Below are 6,529 nucleotides of genomic sequence, written 5' to 3'. Positions count from 1 at the left end.
ATTTCAGTTTAAGGCACAATTAATTAGATTGTAAATCAACAATAAGAATTGTTAGTTAATTGTACTTAACTTTGTTGGGATTTAGTTGTTAATATAAAGATTCTTCTTGGTTTAAGTTGTATTCAAAATTTTATTGCTTTTTGTTACTTGTTATTATTGATTAGTTAATTATTAAAAAATGAGGAAAATAAATGGGAAAAAAACCTAAAAAAAGGAAAAAAAAATTGATCAAAAGTGAAATATATATATATATATATATAGGCCCAACCCACTACATAGTCTTTAAACACAAACTTGTCTTCAGTCGACCCATTTCTCTTAAATCCTTAGGCACAACAGCCCTAGGGCACCCAGCTTATTCAACTTCATCGATAACCAACCACGAGAACCTCAAGTGTCACACCAACAGCTCCTTATCAGCATACAATGGGAACCTCGAGAGTGATACTATCAGCTTATTCATCAGCTAAGGTCGCGTGCAAGCTATATGCCATACTCGTGCCAACCATGTGCTAGATGCGCGCAAGTCATGTACTATACACATGTAAACCACATAAGAACTATGTGTCATACCCGAGGGAACCGTGTGCTAGCTGCGTATCATAATGTGCGAGACACATGCAAGTCATGTGCTAGATGTGTGCAAGTCATATGCTAAACATGTGTGACTCGCATGTTATACACGTGCAAACCATCTCTCAAACACATGAGTGATGCTTGTCATACGTGTGTGAGCCGTATGTTATACGTGTGTGAGCAGTGTACCAAACTCATGTGAGTTGTATGCCAATTGCATGCGGGTCGTGTGCCAAATGAGTGCAAGTCATATCCCAGCTGCGTGCGAGCCGTGTACCAAACTCGTGTAAGACATTTGCTAGCCATGTGTGAGCCATGCTATGCATGTGGAATGCTTATGGTCAAGTATGCTGCCATTTTTTAATTTTGTTATGCATGGCAGTATGGTTTAATAGGCTGCTGCTTGGAGTTAACCAATGGACCTTGAACTAGCAAACATTAGGAATAATTTTTTGTTGGTTTGAATTTCTCGAAGGTGATTTGAGATGATATTTTTTTCAACGAAAGATTTCAAATCTCAAGGAGACATATCAAAAGGTAGCTAGACATCTCTTACTAGTATGACAAATATGATGGATCTATGTTCAGGAAGAATACCTCTCTGAACTTTATAGATTCGGAAGGAGAAAGATCATTCCAAGTAAGATCTAAAGGCAAACATATTAAAGAAGAACAATCAGATATAATAGAGAAAATAAAGGGAGTTGAGAATAATCCTATTAGGGTCATAATAAGATTAAAATTTCTTTCTTTCGGTTCTTTTACAGATGCAATGAAAATGCAATTTTTTTATATACATATATATATACAAAAAATAGACATGCATATACCTATATCACGTAGAGATATTTTTTCAAAACCCTAACAATTCAATACATACACATATGTATACATACATAAATTCGATTTCTTTTTTGATGAAGGTCCACTTTTCTTCACTCGAGTTTTATATCTGGTTGGTTGAATATGACTTTTAACATCTTCCCACAAGATGAGAATAGATATTTTCTACTCCCATCTTGGATAGATGATTGTGCAGCTGACTACTCAAAAGTCTTTAGGCGAGAATTTTTACCAATTGTTGCTTGCTTCCCACATGCTTATTTTCATTTCTCTCACTCTCTAATTTTTTACGTACTAGATGACAATCCAATTGAATGTACTTACTTATTTCATAGAAAACATGATTAGAAGTAATGCACATTATAACTTTGTTATTATAATACATGGTAGTAACCAGTGGGTGTTCAACACCCATATCATTCAGAAGGTACCTTACCCATGTCAATTCACAACTAAGGCTTGTCATTACCCTCTACTTTACCTCTATTAAAAAACAAAAAATGGTGTGCTATTTCTTGGACTTTTAGGATATCATAGAGGACCCAAGGAAAACATAATATCCAATGATAGATTGTCATGTATCGAAACTAGTCCTCCAATCAGTATCACAATAGGTATTAAGCTGTAATTTTGAATAACACGGATATAATAGATCATGTCTTGTAGATTGCTTGATATACCTTAAAATTTTATAGGTTGCATCTAAATGTTTATATTTTTCTTGCTCCATAAACTGACTTAAAACATACACATAGTAAAGTAAGTATAGTCTTGTGAGGGTCAAGTACATAAGTCTTCCAACAAGCCTTTTATACATATTAAGACCAAGAATCAAATACCTATCTTTTTTCGATGACTTGAGGTTTTGATCAAGTGTTAGCTTTGAAGATTTTGCTAAAGTGGTAAGACCCGAGAGTATAAAAGAATTTCACCTAGTTAATTTACTAATGATTTTATATAAGATTGTTACTAAGCTCATTACTAATAAGCTCAAGGGTTTGATGCCTTTCTTGATTGGTCCTACCCAAGCTAGTTTTGTTGTAGGGCAGAATATTACAAATAACATCATTATTGCCCAAGAGGTGGTTCACTTAATACGAAGCATGAAAGATAAGGACATGTGGATGACCATTAAGGTGGATGTGGAAAAAGCATATAATCATATTTGTTGGGAATATGTTGAGGATATGCTTCTTGATGTTGGCTTCCCTCCTAACCTTATTAGAGTGATTATCCACTACATCTCCTCTTATTTATGTAATTGTTGGGGTCACCCATGAATTCTGACTTACTAGAGGCATTAGGCATGGTGAACCATTTTTCTCTTACATTTTGTGATATGTATAGAGCGATTAATCCCTTTGTATCAATAGTTTGGTGCTGAATAATACTTGGAAGCCCATTGGCAAAAAATGTCCTACCTTGTCACACCTCTTTTTTGCGGATGACTTAGTGATTATTAGGAAAGCTAATGACGATCAGACCCAGGTGATAAGGACAGTATTGGATGTATTCCATACTAGTTTGGGTCACAAAGTGAGTACGAATAAGACATTCATCTTTTTTTATCGCAATGTTAATGTAGGTAAGGCTAGTCGTATTAACAAGAATTTTGGTTCCAGGTCTTGAACAATCTTGACAAGTACTTGAGTGTTCCTTTATTGCATGATCGTGTCAATAAAGATACTTATTTTTACATCCTTGAGAAAAATAACCAAAAGCTATCCTGTTGGAACAATAACCTTCTTTCTTTTGCAGGGTGCTTAGTCTTGGACAAGTTTATTCTTATGACCATCCTTGTGTATGCCATGCAAACCACGACTTTACATAAAGCCTTGTGTTAGCATATTGACACGGTAGTCAGGAATTTTGTTTGGGGCCAGGTGAATGACAATAAAAAAACTAGCCTGGTTAATTAAGAGGACATGTATATACCCTGTGAGGTAGGAGGGAGCAGTCTTCGGTCAACCTACAACTAGAACAAAGCCCTTATCATGAAATTGGACTTTGCTATAGTTGCTAAGCCTAGTCTTCTTTGGGTTTAGGTTCTCACTCACAAGTACAAATGACCAGGTTTGTCTCGGAGCTACAAGTCCAATGGGCCAGCCTCTCATCTTTGGCTCAACCTTAACTATCTTTATACGAACCTTCAAGTTAACATCAAATAGTCTATTGGCTTTGAGAAAAATGTTAGGTTTTGGGAGGACTGTTGGTTAGGGGATATGGGGCCACTTAAGCTACTAACTTACGCGTCTATTAAAGAGCAAGAGCTCCAGAAGTGTGTTAGGGATTATGTTACACTGTATGGCCAGTGGGATTATGAGGTCCTATACCATGTATTGCCGACGGGTATGCTGCTCTAAATGGCTGCAGTGCAAATTACTAAGGATGATAACATTCTTGATTCTTGCTATTGGGGTGTAATAAACTCAGGAAGTTTCTTTATTAGCTTTGCCTATGGCATTCTGGAGAGTGAGTACTGACACCCGAAAGAGCAAATCTGGAGGGACATTTGGCATTGACCAGGAGCCTAGCGTGTGCACACCTTCCTTTAGTTGGCTACAAAGGGAAAACTTCTAATGAATTGGGAGAGATTCTGGTGACATATGACCTTTAATAAGGGATGCAATATATGTGGCAATCCTATTGAAGATATGGACCATTTCTTCCGCAAGTGTAGCAGTGCCCAACTACTTTGGTAAAAAAACATTCTTGACGAAGCCCAAATAACTTTTTTCAGTGTTGTGTGAATGATTAGTTTATGTTGAATCTCAAGAATGGTTGGTTCTGGTGCAAGAAATTTTTGGATTGGAAAGTGATATTTGGCCTAATTTACTGAAAACTTTAAAATCATCGGAATAACTCTATTTTCCAAGGGAGTGGTAGTAGTGTTGACGAACTTGCTAAGAAGGTATCCCTCATGTGTGATTATACTTTTATGGGTAACTCTATGAATCTCATTTTTCTTCCAAGTATGACTTGCATATTTGAGGACCTTATCGTTTGGTAGAAACTCCCTACGGGGTGGGTCAAACTAAACACCAATGATGCTTATCGTGTTACCACCAACCTCTCCTATTGTGGTGGTCTTATCAAAGATGAGGATGGGTTATGCTTGGGAAGCTTTAGAAGAAAGATTGGTAGTTGTTCGATTCTGCAGGCTAAGTTTTGGGGGGCCTTTGACGGTCTTTAACTAGCATGGAATATCGGGCACCATAATATTATCTTAGAAACGGATAGCTCTCTAGCTATGCATTTGCTTACCATGTAAGATCACTAGACTAATGTGCATACTGCTATTGTTCGTGAAATTAAGAACTTGCCTTGGCATGATTGACATGTCGGTATTCAACACACTTATCGCGAAAAGAATAAATGCATTGACTGGTTGGTGAATGCTGGTTTCTCCTTATAGTTGGGACTCCATCGACATGCTCAGATGCCTGATGATCTCCAGCTACTTCTCACGAATGATGTTATGGGCGTCCCTTTGTAGCACCCGGAAAGGAGGGAAAAAAAAAAAAATAAATAAAAAGGGGGCCACGTCAGCAGCCACGTCAGCAGGCCCGGTCAGCAGTCCCGGCCAACTGGGGCCTGCCACGTGGCAAGACCGCGTCACTCCGAAAGGAGCCACGTTAGTGATCCGCGTGGGTGCGATCCGACGGCCCAGATCAATCGCACGATCGGACGGTCCAGATTCAATCGCACGGACGGTCCAGATTCAATCAAAAATGAACGGCCCAGATTAAAACGAAATGAACGGCTGTGATCAAAAGGCAAGGGGTTATAAATAGAACCCCCACACCAGACCACAAACCCTAGCCGCCCGCCGCTCGCCGGAGAAGACGAACCAGAGGCCGACCGCCGCCACCCGCCGCCGCACCGGGGAAATTTCCGACCGCCGATCGAGGTAAATTTCATACCTCCGACTCGTTTTTCTCCGCTGATTCCTCCTATGGCCAAATTGAGGCCGAAATCTCGGCCAAACGGCCGGAATACGCGGCCGAAACCCAGCGGCGCCGCCGCGCCCCTCTCGGTTTTTGCCTCCGACGAGGTCCTTCCCGGCCTCCGTTCGATGCAATTTTTATATCACCGTGATCACCATTCTTTTCTCTACAGGTTGACCGAAGCCGAATCACCAAAACACGAACCTCGCCGGAGAGCCGCCGTACCCGAGAGCGCCGCCGCCGGTAAGCTCCGCTTTTCCGTGATTTTTGGCCCCCCGAGGGCCCTAGGGTTGTTTTCTGACAAGGACCAATGCGAGTGTGGCCGAATTCGGCCGAAAACAGCCAACCCGAGGCGACTCGCCGCCGCCAGCGGCGGCGCCGTCGCCGGAGCACGGCGGAGCCGCCGTGCCGGAGTTGCGATTTGGTCCGAAAAGGGCCCTGGGCCTAATTTGGATTTTTTTTGGAACACGTGCAGGTACTGTTAGTGTGTTTCAGTTCCCCGGAAAAAATTCAGGAAAAATTAGGGACGGCCTGCAGGCGCACTGTGAATCGTATTCGGATCCCGAAAACAAGTAAGGACCCCTCACCCTATTTCCTATCACGGTATTAAAGTTCAAAATGATAAAACGGTATTTCTTGAATTAACGCATGTGTGAAATTGCTTAAGGTTGCTAATGGAGCCCGAGTCTAGTGTGATTGATGATTTACTGTTATTTGGCCTGTTTTACAGCTTTAAATGCATTATGGGGTTTGATGTGTTCATTTTATAGTTTCGAGTGCATATATTACTGTTTTATTAATTATGGGTTGAATGACTGAAGAACTGATAATGTATGTTGTCTGTTTGGCATGAATTACGATTTGCTTTCTTAAATGTGAATTGATGATGCTTATTGAGGAAAAGGGAAATGAAACATTTTGTAGACTGATAATTGTATGATGGGGTCAGCCTGACTAGATATCCTGGGAGATGGTGGACGGACCGGGTCCGTAGGGAACCCTACCGGGATTGTGGTCTCACATGCCGGACGGGGTATGGAGATCTTATGGTTTTGGCACCCATATCGGACGGGGTATGGGGACGGCCCGTTTCACCCTCATACCGGACGGGGTATTGAGGTTTATGGTTTTGGCGCCCATACCGGACGGGGTATGGGGACGGC

At 40.8% G+C, this 6,529-nt stretch overlaps 1 long non-coding RNA gene across 1 annotated transcript in view; it reads left to right on the top strand.

The window, feature by feature from the left end:
- The first annotated feature begins 4,308 nt into the window (after window positions 1-4,308).
- Window positions 4,309-6,529, top strand: part of LOC148239790 (uncharacterized) — a 2,901-nt gene continuing 680 nt past the window's right edge. Inside the window, exons 1-2 of the long non-coding RNA XR_015816550.1 lie at window positions 4,309-5,609; window positions 5,842-6,529. The exon at window positions 5,842-6,529 is cut by the window's right edge and continues 680 nt beyond it. This is a non-coding gene — a long non-coding RNA (uncharacterized LOC148239790). The remainder of the gene's footprint in view (window positions 5,610-5,841) is intronic.

This window comes from Carica papaya, chromosome 9 (genome assembly GCF_054855325.1).
Source record: "Carica papaya isolate Zhongbai chromosome 9, ASM5485532v1, whole genome shotgun sequence".
NCBI lineage: Eukaryota > Viridiplantae > Streptophyta > Magnoliopsida > Brassicales > Caricaceae > Carica > Carica papaya.
Note: the sequence above shows the minus strand (reverse complement) of the source record. Positions and strands in the feature narration are given on the sequence as shown.